This window comes from Rousettus aegyptiacus, unplaced genomic scaffold, assembly GCF_014176215.1.
Source record: "Rousettus aegyptiacus isolate mRouAeg1 unplaced genomic scaffold, mRouAeg1.p scaffold_m13_p_10, whole genome shotgun sequence".
Taxonomy (NCBI): Eukaryota; Metazoa; Chordata; class Mammalia; order Chiroptera; family Pteropodidae; genus Rousettus; species Rousettus aegyptiacus.
The window spans coordinates 14,012,255-14,034,046 of NW_023416285.1; the positions used below are offsets into that span (position 1 = coordinate 14,012,255).

General features: G+C 44.8%; 1 pseudogene; it reads left to right on the plus strand.

Annotated features, from left to right (window-relative positions):
• The first annotated feature begins 20,834 nt into the window (after window positions 1–20,834).
• Window positions 20,835–20,954, plus strand: LOC118608857 (annotated as a pseudogene).
• The last annotated feature ends 838 nt before the right edge of the window (window positions 20,955–21,792 follow it).

A 21,792-nucleotide genomic window follows, 5' to 3' on the forward strand; every position in this document is an offset into this window, starting at 1 on the left:
TGCTCACTTGGAGGTGAGCTGGCCCTAGTTGAGAATGGATGGAAAATGGCGAGTTGGAAGCCAACTTCAGCGGAGACCCAGGAAATAGCCCTCAGGGGTCCGTTGGGTTGTGGGATGGGGGAGGGCAAGGAACGGATGGGTCGTGCATGTCTGAAATGGTCTTTAGTCTGTCCTCTCACTTTTTTGATTGCTTGACTGCACAGAGGATTGAGGTTAAAAGTAGTTTCCCAACAGAAATTTGAAGGCTTTGCTCCATTGTCTTCTGGCTTCCAATTCATCGCTGAGAAGCCCCATATAGGTCTGATTCCTGTGGGGGTCCAGGGCAGGCTGCCCTGAGATACCCCACTATAGTATGTTGATTATTTCAAATTAAAATTGCCTAAGTAGCAGCAGGGGCGGGAAGCAGCTCCCCTACTCTCTTCTGTTCCCCTAAAAGCAAGAAATAACTCTTCATAATAAATGCCTTTCCCGCTGCTTGAAGGGCTGAGAGACAACCTTATTACAGAGTTATAAAATCTGGAGTTGAAAAGCTGTGTAAACCAGCCTTGTAATGCCTTTACTGATTTACTGCCCAAACTCAAACTTCCTGCTGAGATTCCTCCCTAAGAAATACCCAAACCCTGCTTAGATTCCTTTCGGTTGAGCACTAACTTTCTTTGTCCTGCATAAGAAAGTTATGCACCATTCAGTAAGTAGATTTTTAGCTAGCCCCTCTCTTTTCCATTGTGAATGGCTTTTCTACTCTGCAGCTGAGCCCCAGGCCAGGGCAATTCTGTGGCTCCACCCTATTTCCTACTCTTTCTATCTTCATTTATGATGGTGATTAAAGCAGAGTTTCTACCTGCTGGAGCTCACTGACTAGTGCAGGGAGCCCTGAGGATAGACACCAAAACCAAGCAGGCTTATGCAGCCAGGTCAGTGAGGGCTTCCTGGAAGCGGCGACATCATGGCCCTGCAGGAAGGTCCATGGACAGGTGGTATTCTAGATTGTCTAGAGAAGTTTAGTTCCAAGGTTAGGTGGAGAGAGGGGGTCGGCTTGGCCTCTAGGCTCTAGGCCTTCAAAACTCTCCATTTCTTCTCTCCTGCTACAGGGCTTCAGAGCCCCGTTGAGGGCCTGGCCTGGGAGGTCAGAGGGCAATGTGGGTCAACAGACCCCTCCGCAGACCCATGATGCCTTTACTGGTTTCCACTTAAGAACTTTATCCCTTCAGGCCTTTCACTCATGCTCCAAGTTTCTGAGTGGGAAGGTGGGCGGAGTGGGATAGAACCAGGTCTGCGGAGCACTGTTCCGGACGCCCCAGAAAACGTGGGCTGCGGAATGATCGATGAGTGTGGCATTTCCCCCAGAGTGCACCGGGGCATCCCCGAAGGCGGTGGGCCTTGCTTTCATCAGGTAACAGCCTTCACTGCATTGCACGCACCATGCTGGCTGGCTGGGTCGCTCTATGGTAACCCAGTTCGGGGCTCTTCAAAGGACATCCGACAACTCTTCAGGCATCAGTGATGGCAGCGACTTCTCCTGGCCTGCTTTCACAGCCCCAGTGGGTCTGTTCGTAGCCATGTACCTTGATAGATGCGTGGCAGGAAAACAAGTGTCTGGACAACATGTGCTAGAACAGGAACAGAATGTCATCGTGAGTAGTTTTGCAGACCCTCAGTTTTTGGGCCTGTTGTTGACCTGGCTCAAAACCGGGTTAAACTGGAGGTGTGATGAGGGCTATAGGCTTAGACTGTGTCACCTGTCACAAATGCACAAAGGGACTTGGAAAGGGCTTCAGAGATGAACTGGAGCTCCACTTCCTATTTGCAGATGATGATACAGCTGGAATCACCAGCGCTTGTCCAAGGTCACAGCACTGGTTTGAAAGTCATTGTCTCCTGGCCTCTGGTCCATCCTGCAGCCAAACTTAGATCTCTTTTATCATGAATTCCATTAACATCATCAACATGATAACAGCAATGATACCATAATAGCTTCTGCTACCCAGTTCCTATACCATGCTCAGCATCGTGGGGTATTTTACATGTATATCCTTTATAAACATTTTGGCTGAATATTTTCAGGACAGATAGCAGGAGCTCTTTTCTATATCTCATAGGCCAGTTTTTCAGATATAGCACTTTTTGAATCTGTAATGGAGAAGTTAGGTTGAAAATACCTATTCGCCGCATATTTATCAAGCTTCAACTACATTTTGAGGCACTGGGGTGGCACTGTGCATATATATATATAGAAAAAGCTAATACCTGCCTTTACGAAGGTCATAACGTAGTGAAAATGGAAGGCCAGGAAGCAGGTGGTCACCACACAGCAGGCCAAGGGCAGGACAGAGCCAGTCACAGGGCGAGGTTGTGTGCGAGCATAGCAGAGGGCATCTGGACTGCGGGAGGGGGCCAAGAGGAAATGAACTTAGTCTTGAGGAATGAAAATCACCAGACGAAGGTGGGTGGGCGGATGAGGAAGTGGCGATGGTGGTGGGAGCCGTAAGGATGTTCCAGGGAAAGGAACTAGCATATGAAAAATACGGTGACTCGTGCCATTTTTGTACCCAGCAACCTGCACATAGAGGTTCTGGGTTATATTTGTTGGATGGATGAATGATCAAGTTCAAAGGTCTCCCCTGCTCCTTGAGCTGTTCCGCGTTCGATGTTGGGGGAGCGGGGGCTGTGCGTGAACTCGGCTGATCCAGGGAGCCCCGGGTGTTGCCTGAGCACAGCTCACTCTGGAGCGGGAAGGGCTCTGCCAAACGTCTGCCAAAGAACGTTTTAATAGACATCTAAATGTTGGAGGAAAAATTCCTGCAAAACCAGTCCCAGGTGTTTCGAGAAGGCTGGGTGGGGCGGGCGAGGTGGGGTGGGGCATTGCAGAGCAGTTGCCTTTGACTGGTGTCAGGCCCAGGAGGAGCCCTGAGGTTAGGTCCCAAGTCCGCTCTGTGCGCTTGTCCTCTGCTTTGGCTTGGGACCCACTTGCCTGTTTCTTCAGGGGCTCCCCCTCTTTCTGCCTCCCTCCCCATACTCACCTTGCGCGATCACCACGGCCACCCCTGCAATCGTGTGATAGACAAGGAAACTTGGTCTTGGACAGGCGATGAGACCTTACGAGGCCCCTCAGCCGGTGAATGGCAGAGCTGGGTTTCAAGCCTTGACCTTTTTATTTCCAAAGTTTGTTCTTTTAGCAGCCACCCCATATCTCTCCCAGAGCCTCTGTTATATACTGGGTTAGCATTTCTCACAGTCAGTAATTATTCATTCACTCATTTGTTCATTTCCTTATTTTTTCTCATCCCTCTGAAATACAATGCTACTGAGAGCTGGGACCTCTGCCTTGTTCATTGCCGTGCTCCAGGGCCTAGCACAGTTAGTGGTACACACAGCACATCTGGTAAACCCCAAGGGCAGGGAGTTTTGCCTCTTTTGTTTTCTTGCTGTCTGTCCCTCACGCCTGGAATGTGCACATTATAAACTTTGCCGAACGAATCGGTGATCTGTAGGAAGCAATGTTAGACTTTGGGGACATGAAGATGAATAAGCTCTGTCTTTAGCTCAGGAACCTCACTGTAGGATGGGGAGACCGGCATTAGCAATGGGCAATAAGACAATAACCGAGGGGCCTGAGATTCCTGTTAACTGACCTTTGGGCTGCACATTGTCAGCACTAAGATACTTATAGGTACTTTTCTGGTGGCTTGAGATGTGGCCGGGAACAATGCAGACAAACTCCTCTTGCCAGGAGCTTAAGTTCTACTGGCATCATGGGATTTTGGAGTTTCACTATTAATGAGTTAGGTAGGTCATAGCTTGTGAAGGGACCAGCACACCTTCCCTGACAACAGCCAGCCGTGGGTCAGTGAGGGGGCAGAGATTGCTGAGGCCTCCTGGAGACAGAGCCTCTGCAGCCCAGGAGTGTGTGTGTGTGTGTGTGTGTGTGTGTGTGTTGCGGGGGTGGGGAGGGGGCAGGCGGGACGAGGGCTGTGTGCTCCAGGAGCCTGGGCCAGCTGAGGAGATAACAGGCCCACGAACACTGAACCACTCGGACACTCAGACAGATGAAAAGTGCCTAGAGTTGGGACATCTGGACAAAGGTAGGAGAGGACACGGGTGCAGGAGTTTGGGGTCAGGCTCCAGCATTCAAAGCCCCATCAGTTTTTGATCTTGGCTGCTGGACTCACTTCCTGAGCCTCGGCTTCTTCATCTAAAAAAATGTGCACAATTCCTCTTGGGTTGTGGGGCAGCTTAAATACAAGCGTGGCTAGTCCCTAACAGAGCAGCACATGAGAATTGCTCAGTAAGTGGTCCCAGCGTTCAGAGGCCAAGGTCATGATGGGCTGTGCTGGCCAGGGGGTTCTTCAGAGCCAGGCTCTAAAACTTGCCTGCATCAAGACACGTTCTCCGTAGAGCAGGACCAGGCAGCGGGTAGGCACAGGGCTGGCAGTCGATCTCACCCTCAGCATCATTTATTTACAAATTCACTTATTCACTATATTATATATGTGTGTGTATATATATGTGTGTGTGTGTGTACACATATATATGTGTACATAGGTATACATATACACACATAAATTTATCTATATCTATATACGAGAGAGAGAGCAGTGGAGGAGAGAGAACAGAAAGCTGGGTATCAGGGACCTGTGGATAGGCATGAGAGGGATTCTTTTCACTTTACACCATAATTTGACCATTTGCACGTATTAACTATTCGTATTAGTTTTCTAGGGATGCTGTAGCAAGTTACCATGAACTTGGTGCTTTGAAACAACTGAAATTTATTCTCTTACGGTTCTGGAGGTGCCGGCAGGGCCGCGATCCTTCCGAAGGCTCTAGGGGAGAACCCTTTTTTACCTCTTCCAGCTCCCGGTGTTCACTGCCTTGTAGACGTCATCCCTCTGATCTCTAACTCTTCTTCACGTTGTTACCACCTCTTACAAGGACATCAGTCATTGGACTTAGGACTCTTCCTGAACCAGGATGATTTCATTGCAAAATCCTTAATTACAGCTTCAAAACACAATTTCCAAATAATGTCATATCGTGAGATTCTGGGTGGACATGAAGTTTTCAAAAAAGAGAAAATATAGCCATTGTGATATAAAGCAAAATTCATGTTTGTAAGCAAACAAGAATAATAATTCTTTTAAAAGTTAGCATTCCTAGGTTAAGCAAGCATTAAAGCTGGAATACAGTGGAAAGCCATTCTATAAACAAATGGGGCAGTTTAACTGAAGTCATCATGGCTCTCAGCACCATTTACCTGTCTCAGAGGAAGAGGAGAGCCGGGAGTGAGTGAAAATATATTGAATACCCATTGAGCATGAAGAGACAGTTGAACAGGCTCAAATTCTGTTAACAAGGGGACCAATTAATTAGATTTATGCCGAGTCTGTTGTATAAAACCATGGTTTCTGTACACTATTTCTAAGAGCGTCTCAGAAGGCCTTAGCCGCAAAAGTGATGAGCTCATATCTTAGGACTGAAGACGTGGCATTTTAAGGAGAATACCTGAGAAAAAGCATTTGGGTATTGTCTTAGTCTGCTTAGGCTGCCACAAAATACCACACGCTGGGTGGCTAAACAATAGAAGTTGATTTCTTACAGTTCTGGAGGCCAGGAAGTCCAAGATCAACGTCCCTGCTGATGCAGTTCCTGGTGGGGACTCTGGCTGGCCTGCAGGTGGCTGCCTTCTCTCTGTGTCCTCACATGGCAGAGGGAGAGAGGGAGAGAAAGGGCAAATGACCTCTCCGATGTTCTTATAGGGACACTAATCCTACCGGATCAGGGCTCTACCCTATGACTCCATTTAAACTTAATTACTCCTTTACTCCAAATACAGAGGCACACTGGGGTTAGTTAGAACTTCAACAAATGGATTTTAGAGGAACACAATTCAGGTGCTAACATTTTAAATAACCTGGGCACTTTCAACGTTGGTAAACAGGCACGATATAAGACTCTAGTATGGATTCTGAATCAGGCAGAATTTAAGATATTTTAGATACAAACATGGAGAAACCTAGTTTATCATTTAACAAGCTGTGTCCTGGCTTGTGTGCCAGAGATGAGCAAGAAGATATTCATTATTGTAAGAGACACTCCCTCTTAAAGTCTTTGGGGTTAAACAGAAACGAGAATGCCTTCAATAAGGGAACTTGGGACTGAGGGGGCTCGGAGTCAAGCACCCCAGGTCCAGCACGCAGCAGCTGTGGAACTGGGGGCAAGCTGTCTCCCACCTTTGAGTCCCTGTTTCCTCAACTGCAAAACCGGTTGTAACAGCTCTCCTTGGGTTGCTATGGAATTAAATGAAATGAGGTCTGTGGCTATTAGTCTTATCAATAACAAACAAAAACTGCATGGAGAAAAGTTTACTGAATGCTCAGCAAAATTCTAGAAAGGATTGTTAAGCAGGTGATTTGTACCCTGAGAAAGGAAAATGCTGATTACGTGAGTCGGGTTAGGAGCCAGAGGAGCTCGTTTGGATGAGCGTGGACAGCAGTGATTGTCTGTCTCACTTACCAAACATTCGAAACTTACCATCTAGGAAAAGCAGAATTGAGAGGAATTTATGCCCATTTAAAAAATTAATGCATAATTTTTCACTATAATGAAGAAGAAACACAACCTTGACCGAGAATCTACACCCGGGAGCTCACAGCTTTGTTCACCTAACACTTGCTGGACCCCACCCCTGACCTTGGAGGAGGGAATGCGCCCTAGTTCTGGGGCTCAGAAATACCTGGTTTAACCTCGTGCACGTGCAAGAAGTCTTTCACTGTGGGGCCCCTTGAGGGGAGCTTTTGTGCATTTTCTCATTAAAAGAATGTAGTGGATGTCTCACTTAATGGACTGATTAAGGAATCATTCTAGAAAAAAAAACAAGGGGAATGAGAGAAACAGCTGACACATCTGTTTTCTTAGCCTGCTTATAGAGCCAGAGAGAATAGCCGGCAAGATATATTTCTTCACCAGGAGGAAGAATATTACTGTTTTGGCTCAGAATGTCCTTGTGTTGGAGTAAAATAATAGTCTTTCTACTTAATGTCTTTTTGATTTCTCTCCTCTTTCTTCTCTTCTTCTTCTTCTTCTTCTTCTTCTTCTTCTTCTTCTTCTTCTTCTTCTTCTTCTTCTTCTTCTTCTTTTTTTAACCTTAGAACGTGTTAAGGGCATTAAGCAGGGGCTAAGTGGGAGATGCCATTGGAGAGTCTAGTTGGGATCAAACTCACTCGAATGCTGGAGTGAGTTTCTCCTTAATTTATAAATGATGAAAAAGCATGTGATTTTTATCTTTGCAGGAGGCAGCATATATTGCAAGAGGAAGGAGTTTGGGATCTCATGAGCAGTGTGGCCGTTGGTAGGACACCAGACTTCTTTGTAGAATGAGAATTGTACATCTTTCACAAGGCGGATTTGGGGAAGTTGGGAAGTCCTGTGCACTGGGTTGGTTCACATGTCGCAAGACTTTGGTGCTCTCCCCCATCGGTGTTCCCATTTGGAAAGATTAATCAGACAAAGAGGTGTAGGCTGAGTTGGAGTGGGGAACCGGGGGAGCTGGGGCAACCTGCTGGGAAGCCATTGCCGTGATCATGGACGAGGACTGCCAAGGAGGATGGGAAGAGTCGATAGGAATAATTTTGTAGGAGAGAATTTGTGCAAAGTAACATCACTTGGAATGGAGAAAAGACAGCACGACCACTTCAGGTTTCGGGGTGGGTGATGGGGAATTATAAACTACACCAGAGGCATGGGACACAGAGGAGCAGTAGGTCTGGAGGCAAAGGTTATGTGTTCCTTTGGGCTGTGTTGAGTTGAAGGTGCCTTGGGATGTCAGTCAAGATGGACAAAGCCTTGGGAGTAATTAGTGCAGGGAAGGAGGTGGTGGCAATGGCTAGAGTTAAGGGAGTGCCTCAAATCTCTGAAACAGGGGTGGGCACATCCCCACCTTGACAGCCAGAGTCTTTGAGCACAGCCTTTGAGCACGTGGGCCCAGCAGTCAGATTGCCTGGCCTTAAATCCATTGACCTTGCCCATATTGCTTGATTACTCTGTGTCTCAGTTTCCCCCTCTGTAAAACTGGTGTTGAAAAACAGAATCTATTTCATTGGGTTATTAGGGGGAGTAAATAAAGTTATAAGCATGAAACTCTTAGAATTCTGCCTGGCACACAGTAAGCACTCAATGAATAGTGTTCATAAAATTAGAAGGCTTTGTGTATTTGGAGGCTCATCATAGTAGCTTTCGTCCATTTATTTTTTTTGGCTTGCTATTACTCCACATATATTTTGCAACCAACCACCAACCGTGGGCTTATGTAGTATCATGGAAGGTCAATTAACATTCAAATGCATGAGGTTCCTTTATGAAGGACCGTCATTGACTGACTTAAGATCTCTGGCATTAGTCACACATTTCAGTACATCAAAGTGTTGCCCAAATCCAAGTGTCCCTCTTTCGAAATATAAGATCTGTGAAAATGAAGCATGCCAATGGAGAAGGGTAAATGCCTCAAATATTTTCATTAACCTGTGACTCATGGCTTTAATCAAGATCGATGGCTACACATGTAAAAACACACAAACCATTGTTTTTGCCTGTGGTCAGATAAATTACTCATGATGAATGAATCTGGCTGTGGCTCTTCCATTCTCGGGATGCCGAAGACAAGAGCTCCGATCTTTCTCCATTGTAAATGGATGAATGTGCATGTTAAAATATTGGCATTCACAGGACATCAGCAAAGTGATCGAGCCTCTGGTGGCTGTAATAATTGAATGCAACTTGCAGGTCTTTTCATATCTACCAAATATCTGCAATGGGTGGCTATAAGATAATGAAGCGTATATATTTTTTATTTTAATAAACAAATATTCCAGAGACAGGCATTCAAATGAATGAGCCCCGCAGAACAGCCACTTGGGCATCCTTAGGGAGGCTCCAGGCACTTTGGAACATATTTTGGGGACTTGCCTTCCAAATTCTTGGCACATTCTTTCAGATATCTTTATTGGAGAAAAATCCTTTCCTTTAAAGGGGATACACATTTTTGAAGAGATGTGAAAATCATCCAGATTTCATTGAGATGATGCCATTTTTGTTTGAAAACAAGACATCATTCAAAAAACAGGGCCATTTTTCTTGCCTGGGTCATAAACTGGCTTGGAGGGTAACTTTAGAGAGGAATTCTAAAGCGCACTGCCCAGGGTGAACATTAATCTTTTTCCAGAAATATTTGCAGGTGACCAACCTGTCCTGGTTTGTCCGGGATGTTTTCTGTGCTAGCAAACATCCCTGTGGGCAAACCAGGACAGTTGATTATTCCCTTGTGAGGCAGGCATGTTCCTCTAGTTGACCAGACTTTGACCCTGTCCCTGTGACACAATAATCCCAAGGTTTCTCATCCTGTCTTACTCTCCACTGGTGCAGGCTCCTGACGTTAGCCCTGAAGGACCACACTGATTGCAGTGCAGGCATTACAGTAGGCTTCATGGCTTGTTTGTTGGTTCGTTTTTAAGACCGGTCTCCTTGAACCATTCTAGTACCTCAAAGAGCTATCACTTCCCACCATTATTTGGGGCTAAGTTTGGAATTATTCTGTGGTTTGCAGCTCCCTCCTCTTGGCAATGTTTTGCTTAAGTTGAGCCAGGCCGTGTGGTCCAAGAAGTGGATTCGGATTTCTAGATGGAGCTCTGCAGTTATTAGCCATGAGCTTTGCTCATCCAACCCTTAACTGGCAAATACGGAAAATAAGTGCCTCGACTATTTCTTTAGGTTAATGTGGGGGTGAAAAGAGATAATATCTGTGAAGTTATTAACTTTCAAAATAGAATATTCTTAAATAATGCAAAAGAGTGTATTACAGTAGTTATTCAAAACGAGACCGCTGATCATATTATTATAATTATTAGCTGAGTCATATCAGCAGTGACTAATAAATTTAAGCAATTTAGATAATAAACCAGAAAAGGAGAATTATAGGATCCAAAAATATGCTTTAACAAGATTTAAAGGTTATTTGCTTTTATTTATTTTCTCTTACCTAATGTGAAGGCAACTTTATTATTCTCTTCAATCTATTCCTTTTTGTTTTAGTTGGAACCGTTAGCTTAAGTGACAGTAAATACTCAAAATAACAGCGGCTTAAATAAAAATAAAAGTTTATTCTCTGTCGTGTGTGTGAAAGTTTTCCAGCTAGCAGGAAAGAGGGAAGAAAAAAAAGAGGGCAAATGCTCTTCTAGAAAGTTAAACATGAGATGTTTATTTATAAGTCATCAGCTAGAAATTAGTCATGGGACTATACTTAACTCAGACGATTTTCAATTATGGATTTAGTCATACTTTATTGAATGCCTGCTACATGCAAGGCCTTCCAGAAACTCATAATCCTGAAGGAAAACAGATACACATACATGTTATATATCTATATAACTGACCACTAGGTGATGTCCACGGACCTATAAGTTATCCAGACGAGGTTCTAGGCATTCAAAGGAAAGGCAGATTCATTCAGCTTAGGGCACTCCGGAAGGCTGCCCAGAGGAGATAATGTTCGAGTTGGATCCAGAAGGATGACAGAGGAAATGACATGAGCAGGAAGGACCACAGAGGTGGAAGTCTAGGGCATGTGTGGCGAACCGTACATTCAGAGTAAAGCAGGATGCAGCCAGACCTTGAAGGATCTAAAGTGCCAAGCTGAAAAACATGAACTTTATCAGGGATTCGACCTGCATGGATCCTTCTGGCTTCAGCGTGAATAGATTCGGGGTAGAATAGATTCTAAGAAGAAACAGGACATGGGGAGATTACTTATTAATGTTCATTGCGTTCACCCAGAGAAGCCCAGGATGGAATAAGTGAGGACGATGGCAAGTGGAAGGGAGAGGAGGAGAGAGATTAAAACGTCTTCCTCATCAATACTGTCACCTTATTGGAGAGGCCTGGCTTGACCGCTCTATATCAAATATTCCCATCCCCTACCTCACTCTCCTTCCTTAACTTGCTATATTTTTCTCTTTAGCGTTATTGCCATCTGTCATAGTATATATTTACTTATTATCTATTTCCCCACTAGAAGGAAAGTTCCATGAGGGCAGGGCTTTTGTTTTTTTTTTTTTCTTTGCTATATCCTTGGTGCCAGAACAGTGCTTGCTATATAGTAGGTGCTCAATACATATTCACTGAGTTAAAAATAAATGAGTTTGAGCTGCTTCCCACTGACTATGTAAATCAACTGGGCAATACGGTCTGTCAGCCCCTGTTTGCATTTATGAATTAAACTTACTTTAAAAAGCATTTGAGGTGGCTCCAGAAATAGAGATCCTATGGAATGATTTTAAAAGCACAGAAATAAATCAGATCTAAAGGAAAAAGAGAGTAGAATTGGATGATAAGACACCGAGAATTGGTATGCAGATGTGGGCACCACGAAGGCTGCTCTAAAATTTTCAAGGTAGGCAGCAAATTCACGTCTGAGCTTTCTGACAGCCAAGGCAAAGAGGGGAACATGGCCAGTTATGAGGCTTGCAGTCTTCATTAGCTAAAGACATGTCTTCTGAAAAGAAAAAGCCCTGGATTTTTTCCCCCCATGGGTAAAGATGACATTGAAACCATCAGCTTTAACATTTATGCTGTTTGGTAGGGTGTCTACTTGGTGAGCCCTTAGTTATTTGGAGAGGACTTAGTCTTGTGTGCAGCCTTTCTCATCTACTATCACAGGGGACCAGAAATTTATCCAAATCATAAGCAGGTTAAGTGACACTCACTCCAGGGCAGAATTGGGTGGCAAGAGGAATGGAAATAGTCGGTTCCTGTCCTTCTGTCCTTGGTAGGACCTTTATCAGTCTCCAAGTTTTATCTCCACTGCTAAAGAGGAAATTTATGAAGAAATCTGGCCAAGATTGTTGAAATCTGGATCCTCTATTTGTCTATCTTCCTTTGATTTATTCAGGTTTCTTTAAAGTACCACTTAAGTGTAAGGTTTAGTTTGGCTGATGGTGTATTTTTAAGAGAGTGAAACCAGGTGAGAAGGGAAAAAGGAAGTTGATTTGCCAAGCAATTAAAAGGTGATTTTGACTCTAGTAAAGGATTTCTTCTTTAAAAAAAAATGTAAAAAGGATTTTTGAAAAACTAATTCTTCTGCAGGTGAAACAAAATTCAAAGAGGGCAAAAAGAGTAAACCAATAATGCCACATTTTTGTATGTTATTGCAGAGATAGTAATACTTGTACACATAAACACTTTTTGTTATATAAATGAGAATTTATGATACAAACTCTGCCTTTGCTTTTTTTCGCTTAATACATTTTAGAGAACATTCCCTCTGAGTTTCTGTTAAGTTACTTTATTCTTTTAAAATATAGAACAGTATTCTGTCACATGAGTTCCATCATTTATGTAAACAGTTTCCCAACTAATGGATGTTAGGCTGTTTCCAGTGTTTCACTATTATAAACATTGCTTTGATGGAGTCAATGAAATTTGAATCTGCATCATCCAGGGTTCTGAAAGGAAACAGTTCTGAAGCTTAGGAGGTTGAAACTACGAGAATTATGAAAGAGACTCTTTACAGAGATGTGGGCAGAGTTAGGGAGCCATCAACGGATGCTGAGGCACCTGGGAACTGTCAACAACAAGAAGCCGAAGGGGAAAATGGTGCCGCCGGAGCCTCCGGAGAGCAGGAGCATGGAGGGAGGGCCACCTCGCAGGAGCTGTGTATTTCCAGAAACACAGCATCCACTGTTAGAGGGAGCAGGAAAAAAAAATACCTCCACCATCCTCTCCAGGGCCTGCCATTAGCCAAACCCAGCCACAGAGGCCAGAGGCCAAGGAACCCGGGTGACCAGAGTGGTCCCTCTCCTGGCACGAGGCTGGGCAGAGAAGTACAGAAAATGAGCGTGGAGTGAGAGTGGGGCGTGCGTGTAATGTATCTATAGGAATTTCTGGAAGCGGAAGTGCTGGCTGCTCAAAGGTACATACATCTTTATTATTGTTTTGTAAGTCGGTGTTTATTTTTATTTACTCTTTCTGTGGATATTCCCTTCCTTTCTGCATTTCTGGATTTCTACCGGTAATAATTTTCCTTCTGTCTGAAGAACTCCCTTCAGGACTTTTTTCGGGCAGTCTGCTGGCTGAGAACTCTCTCAGTTTTGCTTGTCTTATGACCTTTTGTTTTGAGGGATAATTTCACTGAGTACACGATCCTAAGCGGGCAGTTATTTTCCTTCATCTCCTTGTCTTCTGAGCTTTATTATTTCTGTTGAAAATTACCTTTTAGTCTTAATGTGTTTTCATCGATGCTTCTCTCGACTTTTAAGCTTTTATCTTTACTTTTTGGTTTTCAGCAGTTGGAAAGCAGTTTTCCTATAATATGCCTCTTTGTTTTCATGGTGATTGAATTCAGTAAACTTCTTGAATCTGACTTAAATTTCATCAGTTTCAGAAAATTCTTACCTATCATCTTTTTAAATATTGCTTCTGCCCTATTTTCTCCTTCCATATCTCCAGTTATACACATCCCTTTTCGATGTGTTGCATTTGTCTCTTAACCAATTTTTTTTTTTTATTTTCCATCCATTTTTCTCTTTGTCTTCAGTTCAGATATTTTCTACTGTCTTCCAGTTCACTAATCCAGTTCACTAATCTGGGTCTAAATATATTCTTAAACCCATCTATCGAATTATAAAATTTCGCTTGTATTTTTCAGTCCTAGCATTTTTATTTGATTCTTTTTTATGGATTATGATTATCGGGTGAAATTATCCCTCATCTGCTCTTCCATCATTTTTGCTATTTAAAAATAAAACATTAACTGTTTAAAAAACTCCAATATCGGAATCATCTATATGTCTTTTTTTACTCTTCTTTTTTCCCCTCTCTTGGTTTTTGGTTATTTGAACTTGTTTCTCAGATGCCTGGTAATTTTTAAATGAATGGTGGACACTGTGTATGAAAAAAAATGTTGAGACTGTAAATTATATTGCCTTTTCCCGAGGGAGTTATCTTTTCCTTAGCTATTCAGGGAGAGTGGGGTGATGGTAAGACAGAGACTGAGCCAAATTCAAGCTGGGTTGCTGTCTAGCTCTATCCCCCACCCCTGACCCCCCCTTCAGGGTAGATCTTTCCAGGGATCCCAGCTGCGAATCTGAGGTATTAACCTGGAATTCTCTCTTTCAGTAGGCCACGAACTATCATACTTGAATTCTTGCCACCGAAAGACTGCCAAAGCCCTGCTGTTAGTTTCTGGGGCTATTTGTCTTTTTAGCCTCTTGCCCAGACTGCTTCAGAATATAGGCATGTGTGGAGATATATATAGGGATGTGTGTGTGTGTGTGTGTGTGTGTGTGTGTTCACGCACGCACAAGTGCAGGATGATCCTGAAGTGAGCGTGGACTGTGGGTCATGATTCTGTCACTTGCCTTCTTGTGGGCTCGTGGGGTGCTAACACACCTTCTTCCTTGGTTTTCAGGTTTCCTGGGGTGCCTCGTTGTCAGCCTGTGGCTCAGGGGGTAAGCCAGGGAGGTCTGGGCTGGGGCACCTCACTCTGGTCCTGCCATGCCGCCCTCTCCCTCTTTTCGTTTACTCATGGCAGGAGGGAGAGCGGAGTTTGGGCGAGCCCTCTGGGACTTACCTGACCTTACTGAGGGTGGGCTGGGCCAGGGCTCAGCTTCTCTGGCTTCTCCTGCTCTGCCATTTCCTTCTCGCTTTCCCTCCCTTTTTTCCTGACTGATACATGTGGTGTGGGCTGCCCCATGTTGTCATTAGAAGGGCAGTCATCATTATTTAGAATGCCCTGGAAAGGCTGACCACTTGTTAATAAGCCTCTCCTCAGCACCCCACGGAGGAGCTAAATGAGGGATTTCACAAACCCTGTCCATCTCAGCCATCATCCCTTTCTCTCCCAGTCAAAACTTCCCGAGCCTTCTTACTCCCAGTCTCATGCCACAACAAGGTCAAGTTCAACATCCAAAAGCACAAATTTTATCACATGTCTCTCTTGCTTAAGAATTTATAATAGTTCTCCACTGAGTTTTTCAAATGAGGTTCACAGATGCTGTATTGGGGACCAGGAAAGAAATACTAGACATTCTATTCATATTTATTCTTAATCCAAAAATTAAGGAATAAATTCAGCTTTGGTAATACCTAATACCGATCGTCCCTAGGGCCCCCACTTGGTCCACCTGTCACATGGTTTCCTGAATCATGTTCTGTGTCAGAAAGACCATATACAGAGGGACTGAGAGAGGAAGGCACACTTTTGGTCTATTGGGAAGTATTGCAGTTTCCACGCGCCTGGTTGGTTACACGGGTGGATTTCTAAGTTCCTTTCTTCCCCACCTCCACCCCCACGAGGATGCAGCTGAGAAAAGCTTCTTGGAAATGGAACAAGCGACACTCTTCAGATGTAGTCCAAAGACTTTAGAAATGTCTTACAAGATTTTCCCTCCCCTATCCCCTGAATGAGGATGAGGGTGTGACATTTCTCCCTGACTTCAGACCTCTGGTCTGGGAATTAGTGGGGGCCAGCTTCTCTCTCTCTCTCTCTCTCTCTCTCTCTCTCTCTCTCTCTCTCTCTCTCTCTCTCTCTCTCTCTCTCTCTCGGGAAGCCTGCCCTGCCAGGGCTGGAAGCAGGAGGTGGGGGAGAGCCAAGGGGTGGAGAGTTCTTATGTGGCTGGTGCTGGAATAATCTGACGCAATGCTCTCTGGATCTTGGGGAGTTCTGTGGGCACTTCTGTGGGTTCTCTGCAGCTCCTGTGCTAGGCCTGCCCAGCAGCAACTTGCACTGCCAGGCAGAGCTTCTCCTGTGCCTTGCTCCCCACCCAGCCTCAGCGCCCGCCTCCAGTGGTTACCACCACAGTGTCTTACCACCGGGGGCCTCTCCGGCTGCAGGCCGCCATCTTTGGAGGAGCCCTTCTAAACCAACCCAGGCCAGCGTTCTTATTGCAAGGTCACGTCTGTTCCCGGTGGTAGAGGGAAGTTCCGTTTTTGAGCCACCGTTGGAGGAGGAGAGCGCAGTGACTTCCCTGACTTGGCCATAGGGAGTTAAGTGGTCTGTGGGGACCCAGCTGCCAGTGCTTCCCACTTTCTGTGAGGTCCGACAGATGCTCCCTCACTGGGCTGAGAGTAGGAGAGTGCCCGCTTCCGGTCCCCAGCTCTGCACCAAGAGCGACAGGCAACATCTCTGCGTGCAGTGGGCAACCTGGGCCCGCATTCTCCCTCCGCCTCAGGAGTCGAGTCGGCTCGCAGGGTTGCGGACAGTCCTCGCCCCGCACTTGTAAGCGCTTGCCTGCCAGAACTATGTCAAGCGCTATCTATTTTCAACACTGGCCCAATAAAATATCAGCTATTATTACTTTTAGAAAAACAAGACCTTTTGAGTAGAATTTTTGTAATACTTTAGGATGAGATGGTGGTATCTCTGCAAGAATAACTGGTTTTTTATTTGAAGTGGTGATACGGTATTTTCTTTTCTTTTCTTTTCTTTTCTTTTTTTTTTTTTTGAAAATTCATCATTTAAGTTTTTAAAAATGAGATGATTAAAAGAAAAATCCTAATTAGACAAAAGTGCTGGAAAACAGCAAATATCGTGAAGGCGACATACAAATGATTGGTCTTGCCAGGCACAGGTCCAGCAGCTCTTGAGCTCGTAGTGTCACCCCAAGACTTTGAGCCGCCTGACCGTCACCCCTCCTCACTCGGAGCTCCCATGGAAAGGAGTTTAAGTTGTTTTTTTTTTTTTTTACCTAAACTTACCAATATTCTCCAAAGGTTTTTTTTTTTTTCCCGATTGAACACCTCATTCAGTTAAAAAAAAAAAAAAAAAAAAAAACTTGATCATTCAACCCCCACATATGTTTGTTTAAAATTTGTAAATTATATATGGGAAACAGAATAGTATGGTAGTTATGAATATAAACTCTGTAAACAGGCTGTGGGTTCGAATCCCAGCTCTACCTGTTGTGAGCTGTGTGTCATTGAAGGGCTCACTTGACTTCTCTGTGCCTGTAAAGTAGAAATAATAATACCTACCTCATACTGTTGTCATTAGAGGTTAAACAAAATGATATCTGTAAGTTCTTATAATAGTGCCTGGCATGGAATAAGAACTCAATGACATTATCTATTTATTATATCTACTATGCAATAAAATTGGGCATATTATTAAGGAACGTAGAAAGTTTAAGATTGAGATAAAAAAATAAATAGAAATAAAAGGTCATATATGCTCCTTAACACTCATGGATTATTTTGTGAGCACTGGGGTATACTCACCCCCACTCTGGAGATTGCTGGCTTTGGCAGCAACAGGAACATACCATGTCCCTAAGTAGTCTGATCCTTGAGGTACCTTGTAAAGCTTGGAGGACTGTGGGTAGGTAGGTTTCTTCACACCTGGATCATGCGAACTCTCATTTCTAAGGACTGGTCTGCACGTTAGAGATTGAATTTAACCCATGGGCTTTGCTGCTTGCAAACAGCAGTCGGGTCAGGCGGAGTGTGGCCTGCCGAGTCCTTGGCCTCCTGGTCAGTCGTGCCCCGTCACTCGCAGGACGGAGCAGTGCCCAGGCTTTGCTCCCTGCTTTGCGGTTGCCACCCTAGGCTTCAGCAGCTCCCACCCGGCTTAAAGCCAGGGAGACAGTGGGACAGCTGCATGTCAGTCTACGCAGGGAAACCGGCCATCATTTTAATCAAGTGTGATAACCGCTGATTAAAGCAGAACTACCTAAAGACAGGTTTTCAGCATGCTCACGCCGACCGAGTCCCCTGCTGCCAGCAGCTGCTCTTCTTGACACCGGGCCAACCCGGAGACTTTGTAGATGCCCCCAGATGCTCAGCAGTCCTGGAAACGCTGAACGCAGCTGGCTTCATCAGGAGGATAGAATGATTGACACATAGGAGTGTCACTTAGACCTTTGGCTCTGTCCCAGGAAGGGGCCGGTGGGCGTTGTGTGAACAGCTCTGACTAACAAACCGGACGCAAACTGGATCTAGTTACTGACAAGAGAGCTCAGTGGATCTACAAGAGTCACCCCAAATTCCAGCTGCTTTTGGTTATCATTTTAGAGTTGAAAAGACCCTACAGACCATCTACTGGGTCCCAAATCTGGTTGCTTACAGTAACAATGAGGAGCTTTAAAATATTACAACAAACGAGTTCGGACGTGCAAGACAATGTGAGGGCTCATATAACTACATCATTGCACATTTCACCCAGCTTAAGAAGTCAAGCTTTCCCAGTGCATGGAAGTCCCTGGGCACCTCCCCCCAACCCGAATGTAACTTTATCTTAAATTTGGTGGTCATCATTCCAATTAGGAAAACCTTAAAAAATAAAAAGCATCTCTGCAGGTTTGGGCCCAATAGGTCTGGGATGATGCTCAGGAATCTTTTTTTTTTTTTTTTTTTTTTAAGTTTTCCAGGTGCCTCCAATGATGAGCCAGTATGTGTGGGTGCCGTTATCACCGAGTTCACCTGAGTGGCCTGAGCCCTGGAGTTGGAGCTAAAAAAAAGACCAGAGGTCCAACCAGGTAGAGCCTCCTCCCACTCGTGTGATGTTGGGCAAAGGATGTATCGTCTCTCTGAGCCTTGGTTTTCGCATCTGCAGAAGGGGAAGAAGGACAGCGAGCTCCCTTGAGAGCCCACGTGTGCCTATGAACCTATACAATGCTACACAGACATTAAAGTTTAAGGGTTCACGCAAAAAGGCTCATCCAGCCTGGGGTTGGTCACCTCTAGTGATGGGGAGCTCGTAACTTTCAGAGACAGCCCCTTCTGCTTTGGGGTGCTCTGAGAGACAAAATGCCCTTCCTTACTCTGAGCAGATTCCTGTCCCTGAAATTTCCTGAATTCGATTCTTCTGTCTGCAGGCCCATGGGTTGGTTAAACTTAATCCCTAATCTGCAGAACAGTCCTCTGAATAATTTAAGACCATCATTCTCTTTTTCCTCCCTCCATACCTCAACTTCAAGCTTCTCAACACACTGCCTACTGAGAAGGTCTCTTTAGGAATAAGCGGTACCTCCAGAAATCGCCATAGGCATGGCTATGCTCCAGCAAAGCCGGAAAGTGGGTTGCAGGTTTAGTAATCCAAGAAGAGCCGCTTTGCCTCTAGTTAATTAAATCACTTGGTTACATCCGCATCTAGTTTAACTGATCGCCCATGCTATAGGAGCTGTTACTAAAATATTTAGTTGGGAAAGGCAAATGGAGCCCTTTTTGTGTGCCAGGCACTGTGCTAAGTAATTTGTAGGCACTTAGTTCTCACAACAAACCCTGAAAGATAAGTGCTGCCATGATTCTCATTTTCTAGATGAGGAAACTGAGGCTCAGAGAGGGTAAGCGCGTGCAGCCAGCCAGTGGGATCTGGGCTCAGGTCTGGCTCATTCTAAGGCCCACACGCACACAACCATGGCAGCGCCTCCTGGGCTGACTGTGTATGTGATGAAGAACATGCTGGTTCCTTTATTTATTGACTCGTCTCCCTTTGCCTTTGCAATCTTCTCCATTCAGGTAAGAGCTAAATGCTCTGAATATGGCGGGAGACACCCAAAGCTTACTCATCCTCATCAGACTCAACAGAAGTTTTGAACTTCCTTCAGAGAAAACATCGCATCTCCCCCATTCCTCATCCTGCTCCTCTCGTCTCTTAAAAGCTTGTTTCACAACTCCCAAGCTCCTTGGAGACTTGGAGTGAGACCAGTGCAGAATCCCCTCCTGTCCTCTCTCTGATGTCCCAGACAGATGGGGGTCACCTCGCACTTGCTTCCCTAGCGAGCGGCTCCTGGGTGGGCATCCTCGATAAGGAGCCACCCTGGCTTTGGAGCGGCAGAGCTTCTGCCACCAGGTCAAGAACGCTTCGAGCCCAGAGGCTTCGAACTGGTGGCCCTGTGTGAAACGGGAAGTCACATGGTCTAATTTACATTTTCAAAAAGCCATTTTATCCAGGGTGGGGGAGGGGAGGGCCAGTGAGTTCAGCTAGGAGGCTACTGGAGGAAGTAGGCTTGTGAGTAAAGTGGTGTCATCTGAGATGGGTCGAAGGACATTAATGAATTAGATGGAGGGAAGGAATCGGGCAGTGAGAGAAAGCGAGCAATCTGGAGTGACTCCTAGGTCTCTGGCCTGAACAGTGCCGTCTTCTGAGACAGGTAAGACTCAGGTGACAGTGGTGGTGGGCCATGGGGGTGACAGGGAAGGGATCAAGACTTGGGTTTTGGCCATGGAGGGTATGGAATGCCAGCCAGACAGCTTTAGTTGGGGATACTTAATGGACAATTGGATATACCTCATCTGGGATTCAGTTAAGAGGCCAAGGCTGGAGACAAAAATATGTAAGTCCTCAGCTTACTTGTTGGGGACTAGAGGAGATCACGTGGACAGGAAAAAGGCTTAAAAACTATGTCCTAGAGAAGAATCGGGGAAGGAAACTGAGCAGAGCAGACAGACACATGCAGTCCTGTTGCTATATCATCTTTATAGCTCTTTAAAACTCACTAGGGACTTTGACGTGTGTTTTGTGGGCTTTGTGACAATCCTGCAAGATATGCAGTAGAACCTTTGTTGCAAATTGGTCTAAGCCAATTTGGTCATTCACAGATACTAGGTTCTTTTTGGTAAATCTTAGAGCTATTAAGAGTTAGCAGTAAGTGAGGGTCCACTAAGCTCCTACGACCTCGTTAAAAGAGAATAAAGGAAAGAAGTATGAGACCAAAAGTTACTCTTTATTAGTCTGTGGGCTCAGAAGACCCCTACAGAATAGCCTTTTAGAGGTTCTGTAAGCTCCATGATGTCCCAGCCCTCTGTACCTTTGTTAGTCCCAAAATACTCTCATAAAAGTTCACTTGAAAGTCTACAGCCATGCTATCCTGAACAAGCCCGATCCCCGTCTGATCTTGAAAGCTAAGCAGGATCGGGCCTGGTTAGTACTTGGATGGGAGACCACCTAGGAAGACCAGGTGCTGTAGGTGTAAAAAATAAAAAAAATAAGAGATCGTAAGCTGACAAAGTCCTTGCAATCTGTGAGGTCAACCAAGGGTTGCTTTGCCTAAAAAAAAATTAGTTCATTTAAAGAGACCACAACACCATGCCGGGGCGGGGGACACAGGATGGTTTAGGGGTCACACCTCTGGTGCCAGCCTTGGGTTAAGGGTAAAGTACTGAGTAAGGGCAGGAAGTGTCTCTAAGATATTTTATCTTGAGTGCCACTAATTTTATCAATGGAGCCCATTTGGTACATTCATTATGTAATTAACAAGTCACTAAATACCTTAACAGAAGCTCATCTCTAACATTCATGGATTAGCAAAGCCTCTGGGTGTGAGGACTGGACATAAAAAAAAAAAAAAAAGGAAGTGCTTCTGGTGCTGTCCTCTGAGGTGGGGTTTTTGGGGTCCTGTGATAGCTCACCAGGCCTGGAGTGCTCATGTCTAATCCAGGTGGCTGAACCTCTCTTGTGAATGCCCATTAACACCCCTTTTTCATCATACTGGCTTTGCTGAACTATTTTAAAGTATTAATGTCATAACAAGATTTGTACAATTAAAAGGCAATCTGAGATCATAGAAAAAGTCTTAAACTTGGAATAGTGATAACAATAAATTGATACTAAATACCGAATCCTTACTCTACACAGGGTGCCGAGCTAAGTTCTTTGCAAAAGTATTTCATTTAATTTTCACAACACCCCTGCAAGTTCGATGGTTTCATCTTCATTTTATGTATGAGAAAACAGAAACTCAGAGACTGACTTGATCTAAAGCATCTGGCTGGTGTGTGGCAAAAGGTGACTTTGAACTTGGCTCTGTC